This window comes from Miscanthus floridulus, chromosome 19, assembly GCF_019320115.1.
Source record: "Miscanthus floridulus cultivar M001 chromosome 19, ASM1932011v1, whole genome shotgun sequence".
NCBI lineage: Eukaryota > Viridiplantae > Streptophyta > Magnoliopsida > Poales > Poaceae > Miscanthus > Miscanthus floridulus.
The window spans coordinates 56,383,645-56,401,066 of NC_089598.1; the positions used below are offsets into that span (position 1 = coordinate 56,383,645).

The 17,422-nt window shown below is 41.6% G+C and overlaps 1 non-coding gene across 1 annotated transcript; it reads left to right on the plus strand.

The window, feature by feature from the left end:
* The first annotated feature begins 13,144 nt into the window (after positions 1-13,144).
* Positions 13,145-13,251, plus strand: LOC136529996 (small nucleolar RNA R71). The gene has a single exon (XR_010777507.1). It is a non-coding gene; the product is annotated as a small nucleolar RNA R71 (small nucleolar RNA).
* The last annotated feature ends 4,171 nt before the right edge of the window (positions 13,252-17,422 follow it).

A 17,422-nucleotide genomic window follows, 5' to 3' on the forward strand; every position in this document is an offset into this window, starting at 1 on the left:
TATATGTCTAGGTAAACAAATAGCCCCAAGTGCTTGCATTTGATGTATTTCTTTGTTTGTCTCCTGTAGAAGAAGCTATAGTCTCATGTACTAATTGTAAGTGTGATGGATAGACTTGATTTAGCTAGAATTGTAATGGTTACAGCTCCATTAACTGCTACTCTAGTTTGAGTTATATACATCTATGTGGTGCTACTCTAAATTTGTTTGAGGTCGTACCATGAAAATTGTTAATGGTTGTTAAAGTTGCACTTTGGTATGAGTTGTGGACTTCACTATTAGATCTTTGTTGGATTATTTTCCTCTTCAATGATCTCATTATTGAGCAAGCTCTCATCCTATTGCACACAGCCAAAATGGAGGAGGCCCCAACAAGAAGAACGCACTGGCCAGCCTCACGGACTATGCCATTGTCGAGATTCTCCACCGCCTCCCTACCCACTCCTTATTCTGCTACAAATGTGTCTCTCGCTCCTAGAACCGCCTCAACAAGGACTACAACAATCATAAGGTGTTGCCTCAGACTCTGGTTGGCTTCTTCTATGACATCGACCAAGGCCATCGATGCTACACCAGCGTCACCGGTGAACACCCGTCCTTGTCCTTCTTGTCCTTCACCTTGGACAATGTAGCTATCTTAGATATCTGCAATGGCCTCATCCTATGTTGGTGCTGAGGGGCTGATGGATTATACTTCTTTGTCATTTGCAATCTAGCAACCAAGGAGTTCAAGGAACTACCATCTAGCATCCATTCTGTTGGTGAGGCTCGAATGGGGTTTGATCCAATAGCCTCCTCGCACTTCCTTGTGATTGAATATATAGAAGAAGAGTAGGATGATGAGTGCAAAGGTGTGGACATCCACTCATCTAAAACTGCAGCATGGATCTATAAGGAATCTAAATGGAGACTGGATACTTGCATGACAATTGAGAGATAAGAAGAAATGAGATCATCAAAAACTATGTATCTTAACAGTTGTCTGCACATTATGGGGTACTCAAGGGTTTACCCTCGGATACTTGCTATGAATATGGAGGGAGAGACATGGAGGAAAATTCCTAGGCTACGTGGTTCTTCACCCTCCATCCATCAAGCTGAGGGTCACTTGTGTGTATGTACTGTTCATGGTCGCAATATGTCCAAACTTTCAATCTGGATCCTTGTAGACTATGGTACTAATAAATGGACATTGAAGCATACTGTCAGCATTCTGAAGGTGTTTGCATAGACTAACATTGAATTTAGTTATTACTCGTACTACGATGTTAATGAGTAGTACTCAACGGTTCACCCAGAATGGAATTTGCTTCTCTTTGTTAGGGTTGGGGAAATGACAACGTCACATATAACATGGATAGCAGAAAAGTTCATGTCATCCCTACATGTTATAGTTAGTTTTTGAAACGTGGCATCCTACCAGAAATCAATGGCAGACCTTACTCTCTTCCCTTATTCTCGGAGTTGTAGTCATTAGCAGAGGAGTAAATAAAGTTCCATGATGTATCTCTCTATCATGACATGTTTAAATGGATCAATGATGTTTGATTATATTGTCTATGGACATGCCAATTTCCTCTTGGATAGATGTTATTATTTTGCAGCAACTTTACCTTGTTTGTAATGTAAGCTAAGGTCTATGTAGTGTGTTAGACGCGTTCAAACCTACAGAGGTCAGACTTTGTAGCATGTGCAGTAACATTTCAACACCAATGGCTCCTCTTTGTTTCCAAAAAATAAAAAACACCAATGGCTCCTCTGTAGTAGTGATATATTAACCGCCGTGATCTCTTTCGTAACTCCGCTTGTTTTCCTTCCTTCCCTGAGCCCTCCCATTCCCACTGTAGATCTAAAATTGCTAGGAATCTACGGTGGCCTTATCCAAACCTACTTCACTCTTAGCCACCACCATGGTGAAGGGCGAGCCTTCTGTGAAGCGCGCACGAGATGGGGATGACGCCATGCCCATGGTGAAGGAGGATGACACTGTGCCCGTGGTGAATCAAGATGAAGCTCTGGTGGATCCCTTTAGAGATAGACGATTGGGTCATTGGCATTATGAGTAAGGCTTTCTTGAAGATTAGGCATGTGCTACAGAACATCAGTCTGGGCACCCTCAACCCGGCTTTGGAGGAAAAGGTGAGTAGTTGCGTCTTCATTTTTCACCAACTCGCCAATGTCCTAGAAGAACTGCTAGCCTACCTGAACAAGAATCACATGGACAACACAGAGTACATCATTGCCTACTACTGGAGCCAGATAGATGGCTTCAACACTAGCGTCGCAACATAGGGAATCAGCACTGCCCACAACATCATCAAGCATTGCCACAACCTAGTTCGTGCCGATGCTGAGCAGGTGGCCAACCGCATCACTGCTGATGAGGATGACAATGATGTTGATACCAATGAGGAGGATGAGGATGAGGACAGTGATACCAATGATGAGTAGAGGAGTAAATAAAGTTCCATTTGATGCATCTCATGTTGCATTTGATCTATCTCACGTTGCATTTGATGTATCTTCCTTATGTTAGGAGTACGGAGGGAGTACATGTTGTTACTCTTTCCTTATGTTGTTACTCTTCCTTATGTATCTTCCATTGCATTTTATGTTGAACATGTTCAAATGTACAGATGTTTTGATTTGTGAAGTCTTATTTGCATGTCTGTGTTTACTATATTGTTGAACTTTGTATTAATTAGGTGGGTTAAACTCTGTTGAGCATGGTGTAGATCAGGTCCTTTGATCATTTGGTAACCAGTTTCTAGCCGTTGTTGGTTGGTTTTGCCTGTAGGTTTTTTCTAGTTCTCTTTCTGATTTGTAGTATGGTAAACATGCATAACGGAATTCATCTAATCAAGTCTCGCATCGATGTAATGCCTAACGGAGGAGCCACATAGCTATTCAAATTTTATAGCACTTTTGCCTGCAAGTTTTTTCTAGTTCTCTTTCTGATTTGTAGTATGGTAAACATGCATAACAGAATTCATCTGATCAAGTCTCACGTCGATGTAATGCCTAACGGAGGAGCCACATAGCTATTCAAATTTTATAGCACACGTAAGAAAGTCCAACCATTGTAAATTTTATAGCACACTTATTTTGTATGAATATATTCGTTGAATTCCTAAAGAAACAAATAAAATTGAAACTATTTACATGTCTGGCCCGTTCAAATTTACGCTGCTCGGACTATCGGGCGAACATACCGTTTATAGGAAATAGGTAAACATCATTTCATCGAATATAGTATAGGGACGTGGTCAGGGGAAAAGTTGTGATTGTTTGTTGTAGACTATCTCTATATATTTGGTCAAAATTGAAAATCTTTGAGGGAATGGGGATGCTCCTCCCATATAGACCTCGTGCGGTTGCCGAGAGTGAATTGAATGTGCAGGAAAGCTAGACACAAGAAGTGCATCTTAGAAGAAGAGCTTTTGACCACCATGACACGCTTGAGACATGAAAGCCTGGTGTCGTTGTGAAGAGGACTCACAGCAGTCAAGGGGCAGTCAGACAGTCAGCTAGCTAGAGATGGCTATACAATGGGAGTGAGACCAGGCTTTTTACACAAAGGGACGCCAGGGCTAGAACAAGCTTCTGACATGACCACAAAACATTTATCACTACTAATATCCGAGTAGTGAATATTTTAGATGGTCAAACTTTTGTCATCCGGCGATGTATACAGAGCACTCCAATCTAAGCAGTCGTAGGCTCGTAGCAGCCGAGGGGCAGCAGCAAGCTAGAGATGGCTACATGGTTTCATAGGTTCTGATCAACTATACTCCCTAGGTTGTGGTTTATGCTGCCGCTTCAGGAATCCAACTACTAAGTAAAGACATACTCCTACCTTACTAGTATTACTTCATGCTTGGAGCCACAGCTGGTGTAGCTGCTATTTGTGGCACGGCCAATCAAGCAAGTTCTACTCACATAAAAAATTAACATTTTTTAATGTATGATGTGGGACGAAAGTACTTTTGTCAGCTATGAACAAATGCACTCAATGTACAGACGACACTATATATTGTCCTATAAGATGAAATATACAGCGAGCGAACTTTCTTACGTGTGCAGTAAAAAATGTGAACAAAAAGAAACATGCAGATCAGAAAGAGAACCAGAAAACTCCACAGTTCCTGGTAATCTGACCGTCTCATCCGCCCAGTCACCCACCCACCTAGTAATCTAAACCGTGTCATCGTTGTGAGTTCCCACGCCAGTTCGTATAGGGTATTTAAAATTCCAACTGTAACCTCTGCTTGGTCGCCTCCCCTACCTCCTCCTCAATCAACGTAAGTCAATCGTGCCACCTCGCTGTGACCTCGGAGCAGCACATGGATTACCTCCAAAGGCTACAGGCAACCTGCTCATCCATGCGCCACATCTGTGGCAACCCCACCATCGGTCAGCGCATGGCACTACACTAGTGCAGACATGAGCTGGGGTAGGACAATCTCGGCAGCTACTATGCCCTCCCAACTCGGCAACCTAGAGGATTGCTTTCTCACTGGGATACCAATCATATATGAGGAAAACCACATGCCTTGACCATGTCTCAACAATCTCGCCAGCATCGTCGATGGCGGGCACAATCTAGTGGCCTATCTAGTCGCCATATTGCTCTATAGGCACAATGGCGATGCCCGCAACGACGATAGTATGAGGTGGTACATGAGACAGGTCGAGGGCGAGGAAGAATCATAGGCGGTGGCAGGCGGCGACAACACAAGTGAAAGCCACAAAAATAAGACGAGTTTGGTAGCCGGTTTGTAGCCCCTGTTGGTTGGTTTTGCCTATAGGTTTCTTTCTAGTTCTCTTTTTGATCTATAGCGTGGTAAACATGCATAACACAATTCATCCAATCCAATCTCATGTCGATCTAATGCCTAAAGGTGGAGCCACATAGCTATTCAAATTTTACTGTAGACACAAAAAAGTCCAAACATTGTAAATCTGACTGGGCCGGACACATCTCTCATTATACAGGGAAACCTGTTTCGTACTACTACTTTCGTTGAATCCCTAAAGGAAACAAATATAATTGAAAGAAAGCAACAGGAAATCAAAAGCTGTAGAATACACTATATTTGAGAACAAATTTCAAATACTAGAATACACTACATTTCAGGACGGAGGGAGTAGTTCACTCTCGTATGTAAAGAGTGAATTACTAGTCTCTTATTCCAAATTCCCATTCAAAAAAATGGATTTCTTGACGAAGCCTATAGTCCTCGCTGCAATACAGAGCCCTTCTTTCCCATTTATCTACAATATTGTCGCAGACGCCGCCTGCGCAAGGAAGATCACCGCGCACCTGTGCCGGTGGCCCCTCATCTTCAAGGGGAGGACCCGATGACTGAAGAAGGTACGGATCACCCTCGGTGCCGTTAGTCCTCGGTCCTTCATATCCTCTATCGCATCCAACAATAAGCGCAAATGCTATGGTTCCGATAGGGTTGGTGGCCTCGACTATGATTCTGATGTGTCGGGACATAGCTGGTCGTGAGAAAAAGTTAGTAGCGGTGGCCGCTCATTGTTGAGGATGTAGAGGCACCTATGCTCCCAATCTAGGTCTATGGCATAGTGGTGGTCAAGGCTCAGGTAGCGCTCCTCCAATCCAGGATGAACTTCGATCGAGGCACCCCCCATCGGACAACAATAGTGCTAAGAGGACGCTAGCAGAACCACCCAAAAAAGAAACTACCATAGATCATAATGGGCAGTATTCCTAGGAAGCCCTCGCACAACATGATGAAGACCGAGAGGTGGAGGATCAGCTCTGGGGTTAAGTCATGGAGGCAGAGCCCATAGTAGTAAAGCAACCACCTCAGTAAGGGGTGCGCCGGCAGCCCAAACCCAAGAAGGTGGAAAGGGACGAAAGATGCAACCTCATTTTCCTTTGGCCTTGGCTCCACTTCATTCTCGCTGGGACTCTCCACCCGAGCTCCTCGGCGGCCTCCGGGATCACCCCCCCTCTCTCGTAGTTGGTCAAACTCAGCCCAGTCAATAGACAACCTTGTCCACTCCGCCATGGTCTTGGCAGGAGGCATTGGTGGCATAGTAGGGTGGAAGGCAAAAGTTTTGGTATGGAATTAGGAGCTCTGGAGAGAGAAGGCAGCAGGTATAACCTTCCCTCTCGCCCTTTGTCTCTGCTGCTATAGTTTGGGGCTAACGACCACCCCACAACTGAGACGTTTGTGTGGATGGGCAGCGGGGCTTTGCCCTATCCCATCAATGTGACAGGCCGAGAGGTGACGTCCCCTACTGTAACAGGCTGCTAATGCCACCCATGTGCGCGTGCCTATGTGGGAATGTAGGAGCACATTGTCTGAGTAGTCAAGATTTCAGATGATCAAACCTTGTGTGATCCTGTGAAGTAGATAGTGCGGTCTAATCCAAGCAGTCATGATAGTTGAGGGGTAGAATGAGGACTTGCTTCAATTTCTCTTGGTTTGTAGAGGCACGTATCAGATTATAAAATTCAAATTCTAAATAAAATTATCTTTGATGAAGCAAGTTCAACAAATCTTATCAAATACATGAAAATAAGACGAGTTGGCTTCAACATAGATCAAAGCCACTCATGACTACTACAACTACTGACATAATTGTTGTGACCAAGTACACTCCGTAGGCAATAGTTTTACTCATAGCTCTGTACTATATAGTGTCTGACGAGATGAAATGTGCCACATTTGGACTTTCTTGCAAGTGCAGTAAAATATGAACAGCTATCTGGCTGCTTTGTTTTAGCGGCTCATTTGTTGATGTGTATTTCTCAAAAGGCATGCTCCTCGCCTTACCTCCCGCTATCGCCCAGCATCTGCTAGAATTCGGGTCCATCAGCCGTGCGCGTCCCCTTCTATAAAAATAGAGGAAAAACAGGGGAGTCAGCACAGTTGCCTTGTAACCTTGCAAACTCACCTTTCCGGCTCACCGCCTCCTCCCTAGCACCTCATTCTTCAAGCTTGAACCATGGCGGCAAAGAAGCATCCAAGGGAGGAGACGATGGTGCAGGACCTAGATGTGACCAGGTAGGCTCTCCATATAGAGAATCAGGAGGTGGACTAGCTGTGATCATGCTTCTCTGCTATGGAGACAACACTAACCATAGCCAATAGGGAGACGACCATGGTTGAAGCTGCAGCAGGTTAAGCACAGGTGTAGCTAGCTACTAAGGCAATGTCATTACCGTATCTTCTTGTTTTGTGTGGCACCACACCTTATTAATTGGTATAGTTTTCTCATTCTTGCTCTTTCAGCTGTCATGGAGCAGCTAAAGGCCATGTCCATGCTGCTGGTGGGGTAGAACTTCCTTGAGTGCATCCATGCTCTACTGGCATGGATTCAGGAGGTAGTGATGCATGGCCTTTGCCATGGGGCTACGTCAGCCCTAGCCACCACTCACCTCCGTTTAGATGTAGAGTTCCATGCAGTGGGGTTGAGGTTCCCACTGGAGCTACTGGTCTATGACATCTGATTGGTTTTAAGTTTTTGAGTTTCTTTTGTCCATTTCTCGGGACTCCACTTTGCAATGTTGGTGGGCCCTGAATAGACAGGGAGATCTTCCCACACAAAAAATTGATTTTCATCGAAAAATTCGCACCACATCGAGCAGTGCCGCCAACACGCACCGAAAATTAGATGTCTCTCTTTTGCCCTCCATGCAGAAATTAGGTTTACCATACCATTGATTTCAGACAAAGGGCATTTGTGGTACTATGATGGCCACATAAAAGCGCAACGAGTCACCGCCTTCACCTCCATCTCCATCCACCATCTCTCGTCCACCGTCTCTTGTCCCGCTCCAAATCCTAGCGTCATGGCCTTCCTTTTCACTCTCCTACCACCCCGCTATAGACCCTAGCACCATCGCCACACTAGCTTGACTCATCAATATCCACTCTCTAGCCGCACCCTCTCTTATACCTTTCTAAACCCTAGCTAGAGCCAAATCCCCTTCGATTCATTGATAGCAGGTCAACTTAGCCAGAGCTAGATCTGGTACCCCTAGCTTGGCACTTGTCAATGACTATATAGGATAGATCTGGATCCCCTACCTCTACACCTATCACAACTGGCTAGATCCAAACCCTAGCTAGAGCCGGATTTGGTACCCCTTCGTCAACACCAGCCACACCACTTCCGCTACCATAATGACAAGACCATGGTGCTGACGATGAAGTGTAGCCAGGGTATGTGGATGAAGAGGTACCCAAATTCCTTTTATGATAGTGTGATGTATTGTAGTGGTTGAACCTAGGATATGTAGATAGCGATGGGGTTACATATTTCCTATAGTGAGTGTAGATGACATGTGCTTTATTGGATTAATGACTTTAGTATAAGCTGTAGTTACTAGTTAGGCATTTATTTGAAAACTCTTGCTCTGTTATGTTGACATTGGGTAGAAGCTTTAGTTAACAAATACCTTTGTAATCTAAATGAATAGACATTAAATGCTTTTGAATGAGAGCGGGAGGCACAAATCACAAAGAATCATAGGAAGATGGAAGAACTAGGACAGGTAGTTGAAGGATTTGGTGATACAGATGAAACATATTTAGATTTATAAGATGAGCTAGTTGTCCTTGCAATTGAGGTCCTTGTTCTATCTTTTATTGAGTTCAGGGGGCTGAAAGCAATGCAATGCTTTGTTGTCTAGATACCAATGCAATTTGTACATGCTTGCTGCTTAAATTTGTTTCTCCAATTTTAGCATCCGGTTCAAAGAAGTCGTAGAGGAGGCTCCACCAGTAGGACAAAAGGAAGTGCTAATATCAGTCCTAGAGGAAGGCAGTCCAAGAAAGTGAAGTCAACATGACCAGGAGAGCTTACTCATGGATCTGAGAAGAACAAGCGAAACCGTGTAAAAATGAAGTACCACCAGGCTATAAGATCTCACTCCTATGTTGAACAGTTGTAATCATTTGTAAGTGATGGTTGTGTTTTATTGTTACTCTAGCCTTTGTATAAATAGAAACTTATGTGCACTGTTAATAGAAGCAATAGTGGCCGAAGCCAATTTGGCATCATCATTTAATTTTGAAGTTGCAATTTTGCACCAATCAATATGGTACCTGTGCATTATGCTTATGTAATCCATATCTGTAACCTATTGTTTACTACTTGAATTTTGTAGCATTTAATCCAGATCAGTACTTGTGCATTATGCTTATGTAATCCATATCGATATGAAACCTATGTTACTTGTTTCAAACTAATCTCTTGGGTTTTCAATTAAAGTCCTCTTCCACTATCTGTAACATAATGTTTACTACTTGGATTTTACAAGAAGCTATGGAAACTATGTGAGCAAAACCTATTGCTGATAGGCACGAACCAATGACTACTTTTGATATTGTTCCCAAGGTCCTTTGCCTCTCCTAGAGCCATGTCCCCTCCCAGGTTAGCGACAACACCCTTTTTTTGAATAATGCTGGTATCCCGACAAGTTCCGCCAGAACAGAGACATCGGTGGAGAGAATGCTTCGGGAATAGCTTGTTGCTGAATAGGAAAGTTTCGCTAGCCTAGTCGAACAAGTGGATAAACTGAAGAGGAAGATAGAAAAGACTGAAAGGGAGTTAGAGGAGTTCAAGATACAACAACAGGAGGAGTACAATAAGCTACGTGAGGATATCATGTGCTTCAGCTCTTCTTCTGGTAACTCTCTCTGTTGGCTTGATGCAGTGAACATTTGTGGTTTGATGTGTGTACTTGTGTGCTGGTTTGATGTGGTGAAATAGTCAGTGGGTTGTTGCTATTGTGTTAATAGTAATTTGTTGTATTTGAGTGTCATGCTGAATAATTATGTAGACATTCGTTGAATCTATGCAGCGGTGATGATCTCGAATTACTTTTATAATGAATTGATTGTTGAGCATGTGGTAGAACCAAGGCAGGCCACGTGACCAAATAAAAATGCGACACGTGGATGAACCAGTGCATGACACGTGAAATAGCCATGGCATGACATATGGGCTAATAAAAATCCAACACACGGAAGGAAGTCGTCAAGCCATGTGGTCGAATAAAAAACAAAATGTGAACGGACAGCACCATGACACATTGTAGAATAAGAAATGGCTACGTAGATCAATAAAAATAAGACACATGGTCTAATGAAGAAGTGGAATGTGACCCAACCGCAACACAAGTGTCAATAGAAAACTGACATGTGGAATAACAGGGGCCCAACACATGGTCCCGTAAGAACCTGAAACGTGCAAGAACCAGAGATGGTCACGTTGTGCAATAAGAAGGTGACACGTACCCGAACCATCTCTAATGCAACCTGCTATATCATGTACACACGAAAAGCATCTCCAACAGAAGCAACCGCCAACATGGCTGCCCCTGCCACTCATGCCAAAACATTTCTATGGCGATCTTTTTTTGGTCATAGATCTATCCAATTCTATGACGAATTTCTAGAATCATCATAGAAGTTCAAGTATGACGTGACTTCTATGATGAACCGTATTCCATCATAAAACTAAAATTATGATGAATTTGGCTCCTTCAGCGACGAAAGCTTTTCATCATAGAAGTGGATATTCCTAGTAGTGAGATGGCTGAAATGTGTTTGGGTGTGAGTAAATGAGCAGCAGGGGAGTGCCATTTATAGACAGCAACAGCAGCAGGCCGGCCAGCCAAGTGATGGGTTCGGCTGGCCCCCCATGAGCCCACTTGAGTTGATCTTCCACCAACTGCAACCTTGCTTTGAAGCTAAGCAAACTTGGTGCTCCTTCAGGTGCAGATGCACCAACTTCGACGGTGGAGAGTGCATGATGATAATGGTGTTGGGTCCTAGGTGTCTGCAGGTCCGTATGTCTGTATTTCCTTCATATACACATGTATATATATGCTATGCAAAAAATATTTTATGATATTACGCAATATTTCTAGATATATGCATTCTAGATATATGCATGGTACTTTTTAAAATTTTCGCCTCCACGATAAATATCCTTAAGGGTTTTTACACCATAAAAAATTATTCACATGGGGCTTAAAGATTTTATGATGTAGTGATGAAGTTTTTATTTTGTTTGCAAATGTTGAAAAGTAAATATGACAAAGTAAAAATAATTTATGCGTTGTAAAAGTAAATATGGAAAACTACTGATTTTACCTTCCGGGGAGAGTTCAAAATTTTGAGTCCATTGAACCAGACTTGACTGGAGAAGTCCTTCATTCTTCGGGTGCATCAATCGATCCTAGAGATGGAGTCCTTGATGGTTGTGCATGCTTCTCACACCACTCCAATTTAGAGCATTGTTCCGGTCTTGGCTTAAAGGTGAATCGTTCTTCTTTCCCATTGATATGGAATCTTATTTCTCTAGCTCTGGCATCATTGTGTGCATTTGTAGTGCTCAGAAAGGGTCTCCCAAGAATGAGTGTTGTCTTGATGTCCTCCTGCTTGTCAAGCATTACAAAATCCACTGGAACAAAGAAGTTTCTTATTTTTATCGAAATATTCTCGGCGATTCTTGCAGGGTAGCGGTCATCTCTGAATATTTTTTATTTCATTTTTCTATGATATGTTTTTCTATATGAAAATTAGTAACCAACCACAAGAATACCAGTTACAGTACCTATCAGCCAAAGTGGAATTCTTCCAATAGTATCGGCAATTTCCCCTACTTTCCTTCACATTTTCTCAAGTGGTCATGATTCACAAAATGGAGAAAATCTTTACAGTCATTATAGGAAAGTATATGGAGACTTAGAGCATATCCTATTTGAAGGAGGATGAAATTCAAATTAGGTAAGTGAGGTGGTCGATCTTTTAGCTCCCTATCGATGTGGAGGAAAAATCGAACTGTTTAAGCCCTCTTGGGGGGCTTGCGTAAGAATAAGAATGGGGAATCTGATTGGTTGACTAGTTGTAGGCACATTGATGTTGGCATGAGTGTTGAATAGTTCTGCTTGTCGAAGATGGCTTTGGTCATGACACTAACGCTTGCGCCAAGGTCACATAGTGCATTTTTTAAATTCTAGTTTCTGATTGAACATTCGATAGTGGGGCATCCTAGATCCTTCATCTTTATAGGTGATGTGTTTAGGATGGCTGCACTACACTCCTCCGTTAACTTGATTACCTTAGTGGTGGGCAGAGGTCTCTGGTTGTTCAGAATGTCTCTAAGATACTTCGCATAGGTAGGTACCTATATGGCATTGAGCAGAGGGATATTGATATATAACTTTTAAATTACCTCTACAAACTTACCAAACTATTCATCCACTTTGGCTTTTTTATTTCTACGTGGAAATGGTAGGAGGTTGGTGTCATAGAAATCTTGTTGCATTTCCTATTCTGGTGGCTCAACTTCATCATTCTTCTTCTCCTGCTGCACTGCTAGTGTCTTACCTATCCTTGTTGGATATGGAGGATCACGAGTAGACTTGCCACCTCTTGTGGTTATAGCGTTGACCTTTTCAAGGTTAGTGGCAAAAAGTAAAGCAACAGCCAGCTGAGCTAATTGTAATTCTATCTTTTATTATAGCTAAGTTGGTCCTTTATAGCAGAAGAAAAACTTTCTATTTTAATGGTTATATTTTCTAAAACCTTATCATTAGAAGAAAGCTTTTTAGAAATGTTCTCATTAATCCTAGCTTGTTCTATAATCAAATCTCTCAAGGATGGTTGATTAGGATTGAAAGAACTATAGTAATTACCTAGGTACTTACCTTGGTAGTTTGACCGTTGTTGTTGTTGCCCCCATCCTTGTCTTTGTTGTTATGGTTCAGAATTGTTGATGACAATGTTTATATCCTCTTGATATTTAGGGAAATCAATCCCAAATATTCTCCACATATGTTTTGGGCATTATAAGCATCCTGAATAGCCTGACGAGCCAATTCCTGTAATTGGCTCATTGTTCGAGCCAATTCATCAGTACGTCCATCTTGGTTGATAGTGCACACACCTCTTCTTGTGCTTCTTTGCTCTTATTGTATGATTGGATGCTTCCTTGAGATCAGCCTTGATTAGAGGCTATCTTTTCCATGAGAGCTTCAACTTTTCCAAGGGTGAGTGACATAAATGCTCCTCCAGCAAGAGCGTCGAGTTGTTCGTGAGCTTTCTAGGTTAATCCATGGTAAAAGCCTTACATGAGCAACCAATCTTCCATTACATGATCAGGGCAATCTAAAATATATTCTTAGAAATGCTCCCATGCCTCTAGAATGGTTTCACCTTTTTGTTGCTGGAAGTTGGAAAATTTTCCTCTTAAGGCATTTGTTTTGCCTATAGGGAAAAACTTTGCTAGAAAGGCCTTCAAACATTTTGCCCATGTGTTGATGTTATCCTTGTTGACGTAGAACCATTACTTCGCCCTTCCCACTAGCGAGAATGGAAATAGGCGGAGTAGTATGATGTCTTGAGCAACGTCCTTGATGACGATTGTGCTGCTAATCTCTAAAAAATTCTAGAGATGAGCACTAGCTTCTTCATGTGCCTTTTCGCCGAATGGGTAGCTTGTGCTATATTGATGAGGCTTGGCTTGAGTTCAAACTCAAGGTTGTTGGTTTTGAGTGTCGGTCCAGTGTGAATGTTCTCGGTGCTTGGAGCAAAGAATGCACGCAGTGTCTTGTCAGCCATAGCTTCAGGAACTAGTGTTGAACTGCCTCTTGATCAGTTTGATTATGATTGATGGGATTTATTGATGAATCAAAACTAATCTTGCTATACCCTGTATAAGATATGAATAGATAAAAACAAGGGTAAGCCTGCTAAAACAGAGGTGCATAGTTATGATATCATCAAGTATTTATTTGATCAATTCTCTTTTAGACTTGTGCCCTCCTCGACAATAGCGCCACAAATGCTTGTTGACATTTCTTAGTGTAGCTGCTAAGAATAGAGTTTTAAATCTACTCCTAGCAACGGCACTAGACATGTGTGTTGGTATTTACTTGTGACTTAGAATGAATATATATATATAAGGTTCTGCAAGCGCACATATAATATACCATTGTAGCACTTTACCTGGGAGTATACCAAAGGAAGGAGTGGTGGCTAGAGATATTGACAAATATGAATACTTATGATGGGATCACTAACTGAGCATATACTATAGCAGGGGTAAGTCAAATGATATATAAATGATAAGTATAAGGCATTGATAATAATCCAATAATAGAAATAGATACTCATAAATGTAGTATAGCTAGGCTAGAGATTAATTAAGAGAAAGATTCCTAAGTCATTCCTACATACTAAGTCTTTTGTACACCCCAAGTAAATATGCTATCATCTATATCATAATTAACTCTTCATCCACACATAAGGAACATTACTAAGGAAGATCATGAACAGAGCTTGGTTCCCTTCGCTATTAGTTCCTACTTGTTCAACAAACGGGGAGTGGACTACAAAGGACTCAACGAGAGTGTCACACTCGCGATCTACCACATGGCCTGGAATGTAGAGTGCATCCATAGGTAAACAACATATAAGCACCATGCTTACATAATGTCGACCACTTAACTCACTCGAGTACTGAGCTAAGCGCTTTGCAAACTTATGCATAAACTTAGTATCAACTATGACTATATCAATCATATAACCAAAGCTAACTAGGAACATAATAGATAGAAACATAATATAGATTAAGCACAAAGTCATGAAGAATAGAGGATACAATGGCTATACCAGCCTCCAAACGATGAATCTAGAATCCGAAGCAGTAGCCCAACTCTACTTGAATCCTACTAGCTAGCCTATACTAGAACTTTGAGGAATTGGAGATCTATTCTACTCTCTCTGAAAAGCTCTAAAGATGAAGATCAACTGATATCTTGACTTATACCTCGGGGGCAAGGGGCTGCTATATATAGGGGGGAACCAACAATTCTTAGCCCTCAGATCAAACCGACTTAAAACAATGGCGTAGATATGATCTTTAAGACGGTGGAGAACTGATGTAGCTATAGCAGAACCGTCCAATTTATAATAGCACAAGTACAATAGCAGCCCGCAAGCGGTCACACTGTCATACTTGAGCCCATATAAACCCGGTAGTCTGTGGAGTACCACAAAGGGTCTCGATTCAACCAACATACAACCAAGATCGTACATGATTCAACATACATATTACACATTACATAAAGTTCACAAATACAGTTCCATACATCAGAGTACGATTAAAAGTTATTACCAACCAAGTTCAGGTAAAATAGTAGCAGAAGCAAATACAGTTTGAAACCAACATCTCCATCATTGTTCAAATACAGTGATAGCTCATGATCATATTTCCACAAAAGCACAAGAGAGGGATTAACAAGAGATGCCTTGCCCAAGGCCCCACTCCTCGTCCACGTAGGACAAAAACAGTTCTTACAGTAGCCATGATACATCGTATTATCTGCAACAATGGGAAATAAACCCTGAGTACAAGAAGGTACTCAGCTAGACTTACCCATCATAAACCAAAATAAAGTGACTCCAAGGATCATGCAAGGCTTTATAAGTGGAGCTAGCTTGACAACATTTTGCATAAAAAGCCACTAATTCAACTATACCTTTTATAATTTGGTCATCAAGTTAATTATAGCTATTCATCTCTAGATTAGCAACTAACCTATGCCAAACATGTGGTATATCATTTAGTAGCATACAGTAGTAACCATAGCTGATATAATAATTCCATGTTCATCGTAACCATCATTCCATAATACACTTACTACGATGTTGGAACTAGCCAAGTTCCTCACTGTCCGGGAGAGACGACGATTCGAATCAATTTCAACCAGCTAGGAATTTATTCCTAACACAAACCCATTCAGACCAAATCAACGGTCACCTTACGTCACCTTTGGTACAACTCAGGTCCACATTTTGCGGGTTTGATCAGTGCCGCACAATCAACGATGACCAGCTGCTAGGATGTTTAGGCCTGGCCTGCCCTTGGGCTCACATCTGGCTCCCCGCACACTTACTACCATCCAGAGTGCGCACTCTTATAGAATGGGGCCTGGCCTAAGTTGAGCCACTCGACTTATCTGGCCAGCTAAGTGAGAGGCATGCGTTCAATCTCGATAGAAGCGCCAACAACGGTACGGTCCTTAATCAGTACAGACGGGATCACATGAGCCAACCTACACATAGACTCTGTCTGACCTCCAGTTATATTATCTCATGGTTTTTTTCCACGATAGCAAATATAGCCAACCGTGCTCCGGTATCCACATATATCTCGCAGGTGACAGGAAATCACCCAACTTCTACCTGTCTAAGCATGGCTAAGCATATATTCAATCCTAGACCTATACAGGGTTAAAGGTATATTTATCTAGACAAGGTAGTTCTATGCATCAAGTGTTTCCAATTCAACTCTTATAACCTAATGCATCAAACATAAAGGACTCAAGTGATATTTTGTAAAACATGGGAGGCTTAAAATGCTCCGGGGCTTGCCTTTGATAAAAGAAGTTGGCCTATGGTCTAGGCACTCGGGTAAGTCTTCAAGAGTTTTCTCCTCTCCTTCTAGAGCTATGGCCTGAGGTGCCTCCTGTTGTTCCTCCGGCTCTTTGTCAAACTCCAAAAGGGTTATCCCTTCGGACGATCCTATCTGCATGAGCAGGAAATAAGATATCATGGATGCATATATAATGACATGTATAATATGATATGTTGTGATGAATGCATCCTCATAAGTGTTCTCAGCATCATTACATTAAGGTGATAACAAGTTACATTTTCTTTTACTGAGTAGGTGCATATCTCTTCTCTAGTAACTTAAACAAACACTTATGTAAATTATTTTTTGGACTATAAGACAACAGCCAATTGTTTTGACCATAACTAGAGTTGTACACATCAAAATAATATGATTGTGGACATTATGGAAAGATTATGAAATTGCCTACAACTTTCTTTTAATGATCTTAATGTTATTCAGCAGTTGTCTAGGTCAAACAATTCAATCTTTCAGATCTGTCCAGAGAGCAAGTATTTCTGATAGCAGACTTCTAACAGCTATAATTCTCAAACCGTAAGGCCTATGACTATGAAAAATTAAAACAATGTATATAAGTAAGTTATCTACAACTTTGTTATTAACATAAATCATTATCATCATGAAATCATCACCACAACAGAAACTAGATGGCTGCATGTATAGTTTCTGTTGTGGTGATGATTTCATGATGATAATGATCTTTTATGTAAAGATGGTTAATAACCAAGTTGTAGATAACTTACTTATCTACCTTGTGTTAAATTTTCATAGTCATAGGCCTTATGGTTTGAGAATTATAGCTGTTAGAAGTCTGCTGTCAGAAATACTTGCTCTCTGGATAGATCTGAAAGATTGAATTGTTTGACCTAGATAACTGCTGAATCACATTAAGATGATTAAAAGAAAGTTGTAGGCAATTTCATAATATTTCTAGAAAGTCCACAAC